This window comes from Plecotus auritus (genome assembly GCF_963455305.1).
Source record: "Plecotus auritus genome assembly, chromosome: 5".
NCBI classification, from domain to species: domain Eukaryota; kingdom Metazoa; phylum Chordata; class Mammalia; order Chiroptera; family Vespertilionidae; genus Plecotus; species Plecotus auritus.
In genome coordinates this window covers 166936963-166948632 of record NC_137776.1, presented here as the reverse complement: position 1 = coordinate 166948632, position 11670 = coordinate 166936963, and positions in this window count along the sequence as shown.

Sequence of the window (11670 nt, the reverse complement as noted above, 5' to 3'; positions counted from 1 at the left end):
TGGATGAGCAGTACTAAAGGCTCACATAGGTAGATAGGGGCCAAGCCATAGCACAACACTAGGTTTCATTCCGAATACAATAAGTAGCCATTAAGGGATTCCCATACAAGACTAAATTTATTTTGATTTGCAAATTAACCAGATTACTCTGGTTGTTCTAAGGAGAATGAGTTGAGGGTCACATTAAGAGGCAATGTCATGGGAAAGGGGGCCATGGCAAGTTCAAGTGGGAAAGATGCTGTTTGTTCAAGCAAGAGTGGAAGCAGGGAGACGGAGAAAATGTGAATACATCTGATACATACTTTGGAGATAGAATCAATAGGATTTACTGAAGGAAAACCCTAAGTTCAGTTTGGAGAAGACTGAGTTTGAGATGCTCAGGAGGCACACAAATCAAGATATCAAACAGACATGTGGAAAAATGAGGCTAGGTTCTGGGCTGGACTTAGGAATTTAGGCGTCATGAGTACGTAGAGATTCTCCAAAGAATGAGAACAGAGGAGGTCGCCTATGCAGAGCGTAGAGAGAAGACAGGGTTCAAAATGAGTCCGGAAAACTCCCAATTTACTTAGTTGAAGAATCTCCAAGGATTTTCCCAATTCTTACTTAGAAGAGGTGGGGTAGATGGAGGAGGAGGCAGCAAAGGACACTGAAGAGGAGTGACCAGGAGAAAGAAGAGCCAGGGGATGTGGAGTCACAGACCGCAAGAGACAACTACCCCTCTAACCGCAACCTCCCACCAATGCCCATTCTCTAGGGTCCGCCTTCGTGAGTCTGGAGCAGGGGTCCTCAAGCTACGGCCCGCGGGCCACATGCGGCCCGCCGAGGACATTTATCCGGCCCGCCGGGTGCCGCTGCCTGTCCTGCTTAGCAGCTGACTCGTCCCGGGCCCGCAGTGTGCATAGGAATTTGTTCATAGTTTGTTTGTTTTTTTAACTATAGTCCGGCCCTCCAACCGTCTGAGGGACAGTGAACTGGCCCCCTGTTTAAAAAGTTTGAGGACCCCTGGTCTGGAGTCACTTTTTCTTGCCTGTGGTTTTTTTTTTTGTTGTTGTTAATCCTCATGCGAGGATATTTTCACATTGATTTTTGGAGAGAGTGGAAGGGAGAGGAAGAGACAGACAGAGAGAGAAACATCGATTGGTTGCTTCCCATAGGTCAGGCACAGGGATGGAGCCTGCAACTGAGATACTAACTGGGGACCCTTCAGTCTGCAGGCCCATGTTCTATCCACTGAGCCAAACCAGTTCGTGCTTGATGTGTTTTTACGAGGCCAGAGTCCAAAAGGAAATGTCACAGATGTGAGAAAACTTCTCAGCCAAGGGCGGGCCAGGTAGGTGTTAGCAAGTTCAGGTTCAAGCTCACCGAGAGTGCCTTGGCCCTGGAGGCCTGCCTTTCCCCAGCACTGGGTCCTCCCATGCCTGGGTGGGCTGCGGATTGAGTGTTCCCTGTGGCAGAGCTTGAAAGAGAGGAGGCGAGGGGAAGCTAGTTTGCAATCCTTCCACTCCTTCCCACAAGCCTGCTTCTGCCAAGAGCATGAGCCTGGAACCCTCTCTCTGTTTCGCAATCACACGCTTTTACCAAGCCTCGGGCTGTCAAACCTGCTGGGGCAAAGGGCTCAGGTTACATCTGGGCTCTCACTCTACTCAAGACTCTGAGTTTCTCTCCCCTGCTGGCCAGGACTGGAGCTAAGGTTCTCTTCCCTCACTCTCCGCAGTCCTAGCAGGTTTTCCTAAACTAGAGAGCAACAGCTCACACCATAAAACCTGCATCAGGCAGGTTACATTCCTCAGAGTCACCCCTCAGAGCCCCCTCCCGCCCACCACCCCCAACCTTCCGGCCCACAGTGAAGGCGCCCCCGCGTGGCTCCCATGAGACTTGCTTCAATCTTCCGGGGCTTGGAGGCGGGTGCATCTGGGCTTCAGTCTCTGCACTGCCTCTGTGTAGACATGTCCTTGGCTGAATCACTGAACATGTAGAGCCAGCTCCAGCTGTAAAGTGGGGGCGATAATAGCCCCTGTGGGGTGAGGATGCGGACCGGAGAGTCGTTCTCATCTGCTGTCAATTCTGCTCCGTCCCGCTAGGGGGCAGGCCACCTGCACGACGGCTCAGCCTGATGTCCTAACCTTCAGTCGCTCTCCTTCATTAAAGGGCTTTCATTCCTGTTCTGAACACGTGAAACCGTTCGAGTTTAAAAGTCTATCTCTTATTCAAGTCAGAGCCCACCAACCCTCCTCCCCCTCCCCGGCCACCTCTATCCCAGCACAGCCCGTTGTATACCTTTAAGGCCAGCGGGAGGGGCGCGGTATTGCAGCGCAGACACTCCTCCCCCTTCTGTGCCCACAGCTTTTGGCGCGAGGGCAGAAGGACAGAGAGGACACGGAGGCTCTTTATGTGACCGGCTGTTGGTGTGTACTTTGGTCTCCCGTCCCCGGGCTATTTACCCTGACCTGGCTCCTGGTCTGCGGCCTCGGTGTGGACACGTGGCGGCCCCCACGGGCTCCTGCAGAGGAGGGACCCCATCCCAGCAGCTCCCCTGGCACTGGGGGTCCCTGTGAGAAGGTTACACCTGCACCAGCTGCACACCGTCGGCCCCCCCCCGGAACCCCCCCCCCCCCCAATCAGAAGTCCACTTCTTTTTGCTAGTTGCCCCGGTCTCATCGACCCACAGCTGGCCCAAATATTTGAATCAATTTGTGCTAAAAAAAAAAAAAAAAAAAAAAAAAATCTTAAAATTCCTTAACATGCCCCCGCTGATCTTTTACTACTACTAAGGTAAACTACCTTCTTCTGACTCCCTCCCTCACCGAGTTCTATGTCACCATAGCTGGGAAACCCCTTTCAAATACAAGGTCGGGCAAAGGTACGTTTCTAGTTGTGCGTATGGAAAGTAATGCAATAATTAATAACGAATAATACAAGAATATGAACTCTGTGTTTCACATACTCACAACTGTATTTTGCCCACCCTGTATTTTTGGAATGAAATCACCGGTGGTGAAATGGGTGCTTCTCTGTGGAGGCCAGAGGGAACCATGATGTTTTGTAAATACCTGTGGATGCCAACGGGACTGTGTAATAGGGCTGACAAGCTGTGGGGAAGGGGCAGGAATGACAAGCTCAGGGACTGAAATTTACCACACAGGATGGTCTGATCATGAATTCCTAACTGGGCAGGCCATGCGGGGGGGTCACGTCCCAGGCCTGCAGCTTCTTTTCGCAAACGTCAGTCTTTACCTCAAATGGTTCTTGCGCCTCTAGATAAGATGCCTTTGAAACATCAGAGTCATTTTTTTCTAGGCCCCTCGAAGGACAAATGCAGGCACAGAGCACGAGGCCTCAGAAGCCCTCACTGTTACCTTGTCTCCCCCTGCCCAGCACCATCTCTACGTGCTGTTCATGTGAATTGTTGACGATCCTGCACCCGCCCGTGTAAAGAAGCATTTTGCTTTCTGTCTGGTCCTGGAGATTTCCCTGCTTTGCTTCTCGTCTCCCGAACCTACCACGCATGGATCTCCTTCTCTGGCCCCACCCTCGTGGCGATTCGTCCTTGATTCTAATGGATACGCTGAGCTGCAAAACGGCCATTCTCCAGAGCATTTTCTTGATCCGTTGAGATTTTGCTTCTGGGCATATCCTCAACATTTTGGCTCCTATAAAGTTTTCTCCAACTTTCCTATAGGTAGGACACGCTTCCTAAAACCGAAACTTCCCGAGGCTTTGAGGCATTGATCGTCTCTACTCTGCACAAGCACCACTTTGGACACATCCTTGTTGTTTGGAAAGACCCAGTGCCCCTGCTTCCCACGTTTCCCATCTGTACACCAGTTTCTTAACATCTCCCCTGCTGGGATTGTTTCTCCTGCAGCTGATGAACAGCCCGCTTCCTAGAAGCCAAGTTCAAGGGACTGAACCTTCCCCTTCATTTCTTGGCCTTGGACCATTTCCACCCAGAAAGATGATATACCCACTATGTATTATTCATCCTTTCAGCTCCCCTTTGTTCATTGATAAATCCACTTCGATAGTCCGGCTCAGTGGTTCTCAAAGTGTGTTCAGCAGCATCAGTGTCACCTGGGAACATGTCAGAGGTGAAAATTCTCTGTCCCCACCCAGACCCACTGACTCAGAGACTCTGAGAGCGAGCCCCGACTGTCTGTTTTAGCAAGTCACCCAGGGGATTCAGAGGCAGGCGCCCTGGTCATGATATAGGCTGTCCCCTGCCTTCATGTGTGATCACTATGAATGGGGCACATTTGGTAGATCTCTTCTTGTAGATTTTTAATATATATATATTAAAATATATATATATAATATATATATATTTTTAATAAATCTATATATATATATATTGATTTCAGAGAGGAGGGGAGAAGAAGAGAGTGAAATATCAATGATGAGTGAAAATCATTGATCAGCTGCCTCCTGCACACCCCGCATTGGGGATTGATCCCGCAACCCCGGGGCATGTGCCCTGACTGGGAATCAAAGTGTAACCTCCTGAGCACTCAACCACTGAGCCACACTGGCCAGGCTCTTGTAGATTTTTTTTAAGCCAAAAATATCCCTATTAGTGTCCCAAGCACTTGCATGGAGACATGGCGAACTGCTCACTAATTTAGGAGAGACTATGCCATTTTAACAAGTTTGCTTAGTAACCTTCAGCAAAGCCCCTGAGCACTGGAAGCCCAAAGTCTCCCTGTGCTGGGGGACTCTTATATTGAGCTAGTCCCTCGGCATGTTCCAGCCACATGGCCAACCTTCGATGCCACTCCCCCTCCTGGCTCCACTAAGACCAGATGCATTTCATAAACTCAATTGTTACTACTAAGCATCTCTGGCAGGCCAGTATGTCTCTCCTGAAACAACTCATAAACTCACGATTAAAGAATATCATTTATCTTTAGTTAAATACATTGCTAGTGTCCCAGTGCACAGATACATGCACATTGAAAGGAAATTACTTAGAAGAAATATTTTAATATCACTATTTGCCTCTTGCTAATGAAAAGAAAATAGGATTCTACCGAGTCTCCTATCTACCTACTTCAGGACTTCTGGGAGGATCAAATGAGATGAGGCATGGGAAAATGCTTCACAAACATTTGGTTAAACTGTAAAATGTTTGCACCTGGCTATAAAGCAAGTCGGTTTCCTGGGCTGAAGAAACTCCAAGGAAACTAGTTACTAGAGAGGAAGCCGGGTGTTGCTATATGATGTCATTACCCAGTGCCCACAGCCACCGTTTCCAGGCTGGGCTGCAGGCCGCATTTTGCACCATGGGGTTTTGGCAGTGTTGGCTGCGATTTGGTGGGGTATCGCTCTGGGGTGGTGGCGGGGCCTGTGTCCCACTTGGGGGAAGCTGAGTGCTGGTTTGTCTGCTCCAGGTCCATGGTGCCGTTACTTTTTAAATGGCCAGTGTGCATCAATGCAGCTCCTGTGTTGAGTGTCTGACCCCTAGTGGTCAGTGCGCGTCATAGCTACCAGTCGGTCGGATGGACACTTAGCCTTCTATATATATAGATAGAGTGTTAGTTAAGGGTCACGGCCATCCTCTGGCAGCTTGGGAGATAAGCATGAGGTCACTCCAAACTAATGGAGATGAACCCAGACTAAACAACATGGCAAAGATACTGGGTGGCCACCAGAACCTTCTTTGGGTCAATCTATATGGCTTACAACTCAGGGTCAGAGAAACTTGCACAAGTACAAAAAGCTGCATGACCCTGAGAGGCTCCGAAAGGCGCTCTGTTGCACTGGAGTGAGACAGATAACATGACTGAGGGACTTTTGAACACAGTCAACTTATCTGTATCTGTGAGTGGTTGTCCTTGTGATGTCCCAGTCCAGGCTAAGCCTCCGCATGAGTCCTTGCTAGCATGCCCATACCGCTCCCTTGCTGTAGGACTGGAATGCAGGAGCGGGAGGGCTCTTCGCATTGCACAAGGAGGCGCGCGTCATCCTTTGCGTGAAGACGCAGTCGGTGTCCTGCTTGATCTAGAGGACATTCAGGGCCGGTGGGCGGTCCCGTGTTCCTCTCCTCCATCCTGCTAACTGTTCTTCTTTCCACAGCTGGTGCTGTTATAACTATGGGAAGGGATAAAGCTGATGTAGACTGTGTGATGAGGGAGCATGGGCAACCTCAATGAAGGTTTTAACAGCTTATTCCTTCCGGCTTAGAGTTGTCCCCTTGCTGGCTTTCAGAATAGCAGGGGAAATCCCAGAATTACTGTCTCCCAGTCTCTACAAGCCAGTCTGCTGTCTGCTTCCATCAAATCAGAAAAGTCCCAGCTCCTGCAGGTCCAGCGAAGATGCAGGGAATAGGCACACCTGTCACTGTTATTCCAGTACATGGCTTTACTGCATCTTACCGTTTCCTAGCGTTGGACCATGACAGCAGGTCCTGGCAGTGATGGAGGAACAGGGTGGGAAAAGTTCGAGCTGCTGAAGTGCTGCTTAAAACAAGCCTGTCCTCAGACCTCGAATGCTCCCCGTGGACTGTAACGTGAGAAATAAACCTCTATCTTCTTTCAACCACTGAATTAATTATTGGGGCTCTTTGTTGACAGTCTAGCTTTACCCAACCCAATACAGAAACCGACACTTAGAATTGGGGTGATTCAGTAATATATGTGTGCATGTGTGTGCGTGTATGTATGTATGTAGGTATGTACATGTGAACAGTGCGAGCCCAAGGAAACAGGTGCTTTGGGTTGGAGAGCTGGAGATGCTTTCTATGGCTTTCTAGAACATTTGCATAACCCGGTAAGCACGTGTGATCACTTAGTCCCCATGCTTGTGTGCTCAGGGGACCTGTTGGAAAGAGCCAGAATTTGAGTGGGTGTGGGCTCTCAGTGACAGTGGCTGCTTCTAGCAGAGACTGTGGGTGCCCCACTCATACCCATATTCCTGCGTTTTAGCCACTTCAACACACAAGCCCAGTTTCCAACCGTCAGTAGCACCCTCTCCCTCTTGGTGCTGGTCTGTGCTGAGATGGGCTCTCCTGGTCGGAGAGAAAACAGAGCTGGCCCGGGACCAGGGCTGAGGGCTGTTTGCTACTGAACCAAGTCCATGAGAAGGGAAGTTTGGGAGATAAGAGCACAGGCTTTGGCACGACCGCCTGGGTATGCGTCCTCCTTCCACCACGGGTCGCATCACCTGAAGCAAGTTATTCAAGCTGAGAGTGACTTTCCTCATTTGTAAACCGGGGCTGACACTACTAGTAGATACTGCAAAGGATCACTGTAAGAACTGAATTAAATCATCCAGGTAAAGCGCTCAACGCAGTGCCTGGTGCGGGCGTTATTGGTATAAGCACGCAGGTGTCTGCTGCCCTCTGGTGGCCAAGGGCCGTTTTCCATGGAAATGCCAACGTAAGTAAAGCGCCGCGCCTGGACTGCAGGTAGGATTGCAGCAGCGGGGGTTTGGCACCGCGGTGGTTTTGGGGTGGCCGCGTGTCTTTGCCGATGGAGTGCAGTCAGTATGAAGGGTGAGAAACCCTCCTGGCCAGGAAGGCTCAGGGCTTCAGAAGTTGTTTTGACTTTAGGGATCACTGCCACCTATTGGCCGCATTTCATACTTGCAGGCAGGAGTGACCATCTTCAGTCAACCCAAAACAATGAAAATAGCTCAAGGAATTGCCTCCACTCTTATGAATGAGGGCTTTAGTCCTACATCTTGGGTCATCCTGTGTGTCTTCTTATCACAGTGGTTTTGTTCTCCACCAATTATTAAATATTCTGGAATTATGTGAACCAGTTGTTCAACTTTTGGCATTTTGAAATCAGCCATCATAGGAATAATTAATTACACCACGAAAATTGGCAAACACTTATTAGGACCAATGGGAAGGATGGTCACGCTTCCTACAGCAGAAATCATCTTGTGGCATCTGGGGCCTTTGTTCATTTGAGCTCTTTCTCCGAGTGCACCTGTTACAGGTAGAGCATGCCTAGGGCACCCCTTGTGGCTTGTTTATCTCCTAATTAACTCAAAAGTTTTACAGCTGAGCCTAACAGCCATAGGCATGGAAGCTTCCAGGCAGGAGGATAGCTGAGAGTATCAGAGCAGCTTTGAACCCCATCCCCCCAACACACACACACACACACACACACACACACACACACCACCACACCACCACCACCACCACCACCACCGCTCTGTCTCCTGGGACCAGTGAGATGGGCCAGTTCAGTCCCTTAAGGCCTCTAATTTCACTTGGATGTTGCCCCGCCAGAACTTTCTGAAGTGGATCAGGCCACGAAGCAAACACATTTCTCCACCACACCAGTGATTCACAACCCTGGCTACATAGTAGAAGCTAAAACATACCCAAGTCCATACCCATGTCTGCCCTATTTAGAGAAAATAAATCAGAATATCTAGGGATGAGGACCAAGCGCCAATATCTTAAAAAAAAAAAAACACCACAGCACTAGACAGCGATGTTCAATGCGCCTAGGACCCTGCAATTAAGTCTCAACATATATAAATATTATCCTCTCTACATGTTCTTCTACATCTGCTCAGACCCGTCAGAAGGGCTTCGCTGGAGAGTCTGGGGGACTCTCAGCTCTGCTTCTCCAAGACCCACGCAGCAGTGAGTCGATATGCTGGGCAAACACATAAAAACCCCAGCAAATATTCAAAACAGCTCAGAACTGCATGTGACTGTACCTGTAGCTTGGAAAGCATGCAGCAATTCGCCAGTTTTCCAACAGAGGTGGTATGCCCAGACCCTGTTCGTTACTCACTCTCCAGACGGGCGATTCCAGAGTGAGGTCCCTGGTCCCGGGACCACCAGCCGCAGCAGCGTCTCCAGGCTAGAAAGTTTTCGGGCTGCACCCAGACCTCCTGAATCAGAAATGCTGGACATGAGGCCCAGCTGCGTTTAACAAGCCCTCCAGGTGATGCGAATGTGCATTCGCACTCGAGAACAGTGCCCCCCAGAGCCACATGGATGTTAGCAGCTGACCACTGCGGAGACGGAATGTTGTCTAGATGCGAAGGCCGAGAAAAGCCAAGGAGGGAGAGACTCGTGATTTTACTTCTCTAGGGACCAGCAGATCCATTCCAAGCTGTTCAGAGCCCGCCACCTGGGAACTCAGAATCAGTGTCTGGGTAACTCCCACCGAGGCTACGTTATCTCAGGGAATTTTTGTTTTTTAAGCTGTAGTATGCAGACATTTTTCTTTCTCTGAGAGAAAGCATCTGAATGCTGGGGCCACCTTTGGAAATGGCCCGTGTGGCCTCTCCAGTTATTTCCCGAGGCCCCGTTCTTCGCCTGAGTGTCATCTTGCACATCTCAAACCTTTTGAATGGCTCCCTTCCAATCTCCCATGTGATCTGTGCCCCTAGCAGCCCGTTCTGAATGTTGTGTGGGTTCTGTGTAGGGAGGGATCTAGTCTCTACCCGCCTGTGGCCCAGGAATTCCATAATTAGAATGAGCAAGGCTCCAAAGTAACCTCATGGCCTCCTGTGTCCCACAAGATACTCTCTTTGCCGCCAATAAGAAACAGGGGAGATGAACCTGGGGTAATGGCCACAGGTTCCCTCTACCTCTCATCACAGATAAAAAGCCTGCGTGCCTGCCCCCTGCCCATTACAGGTCAGTGCTTCACGTGGGTGGCTTTGCAGGAAGAGCCTCCTCAGAACCCCTCCAAAATGCCTTCTACTCGGACCACACCAGACACCCAATCCAGCAAGCTTTCTTCCTCATTAGCTGGTGAACCTGGCGGTCGCGTGTTGGCATGGCCTCCACTCATTCCTTTCCATCTAGGCCTGTGTGGTCTCCTTGGACCCTTTCCATGGACTCTTATTCTGGTTTCTTTATTCCTTCTTATTGGCTACAGCTTTGTGGTATAATTTACATATGATAAAATGTACCCATTTCCAGTGGACAACTCAATGATTTCTAGTCGAGTTGTCAAATCATCACCACAATTGGGTTTTAGCACATTTTCATCACCCCGTTTGTGGTCTCTTCTGGTTCCTCTTTGGCAACTGGGATGCCTGGGCCAGCTTCTCTCACCACCTCCTGGAAGAGCTGATCCCCGAGAAGAGCCCAGAGGGAATTCATTCAGATGAAGAAACCCCACTCTCCTCCCCTCCCCCGACTCTGCACCTCATCACAGCCTTGGCCTTGATCCACTAGAGCCCTCTTCCTGCAGAGTACAGTGAGATGCTGTGAGGTCACCAAGACCTTGCACACGTTATCAGATCTACTGACTGTGCATGTACAGTTGCCAGTGTGTGTTCCTGGGTGAAGAGTGGTTAATGTAGCCCATGGACATAGACAATGGAGTGGTGAAGACTGGGGGAGGGGTGGCTGGCGCTAGTTGGAGGTGAGCAAGGGGGGTTGGTGGGGGACATCTGTAATAGGGTAAAAAAAAGGCAATAATGTAGTGAAGACATGGGGGGGGATGGGAAAGGGCTGGGGGTGGGGGAAGGAATGGGAAATATCTAATACTTCCAACAATTAAAAATATATTTTAAAAAAAACAACAACAATGTCTTGAGTCAGAGTGCCCAGGTTCAAATTCAAGTGCTGCCATTTATGAGCTGTGGCAGGTCTCCGGACATGTAAAGTGGAAATCAAAATAGCACATCCAATGACTGTGACAAATAGATGACGTGCATGGGGACCATGGAAGTGCCTGTCGCGTTCTCGGTGCTTCATACATGTTACACGTTATTACTAGTTTGTTCCAATTTTCAAAGAGGCTGTATCACTTCCCCCCAACTCCGGGTTCAGAACTCTAAACCCAGAGGTGAGAAGATGCCGCGCAGGGCAGGTGGCCAGGGAAGTCCCCATACCCGCAGAAGAGGAAGATGTGGTTGAAAAGGGATTGGAAGAAGCCACATAAACGGGGAGAGATGAAGAGGCAGCTGGAGAGGAGACTCGAGGCAGAGGGAAGGGTGGAGACAGGCGGTGGGTAAGGGAGAGCAGGAAGCAGGTGGTCAGGGGTGCAAGGAAGTGCAAGGGGCTGAGAGATGGAACAAAGCAGCTGGATTCTGAAGGGGCGTGAGGAGGCAGAAGGGAGGGAGGCAGGATGACATTTGGGGAGGGAGCTGACTCACCTGTGAAGTCTGAAATTCTGAATCCTTCAGAGGAGAGCCAAGTAAGGTGCTGGGATTGTACTAACAAAAATGAGAGCCTCGCCCAGTCGACCTATGAGCCAGGGGGTCACGGTTTGGTTCCCGGTGAGGGCACATGCCCAGGTGGCAGGCTCTATCCCCTGTGCGGGCTGTGCAGGAGGCAGCAGACCAATGATTCCCTCTCATCATTGATGTTTCCATCTCTCCCTCTCCATTCCTCTCTGAAGTCAATAAAAAAATATTTAAAAAATGAAAATGAAAACCTAAGAGCCATCTGCAAAGCTTTTGAGTTTTACCATTTGTCCTACCTTCTCTTTGACCTTGGAGTCTACCTACCTCATGAAGAGGCACCTGCAGTATTTCGGTGGGTCCTTTCAGAGATTCTGGCTTCTATCGAGGGCAGCTGGGGACCACATAGCAAAAGGGGCGCCCCACCAGCTAGGATGCTTTCTTGGTTCCAAATGTGCAAGAAGCAGATCCTGCCACACAGAAGTAGAGGCCAAGGGCACTGGATGCTGCCGGCGACTCAGTCCTCTGACCTCCCTCCCACAGTCAAACGAGAAGCCATTGTTT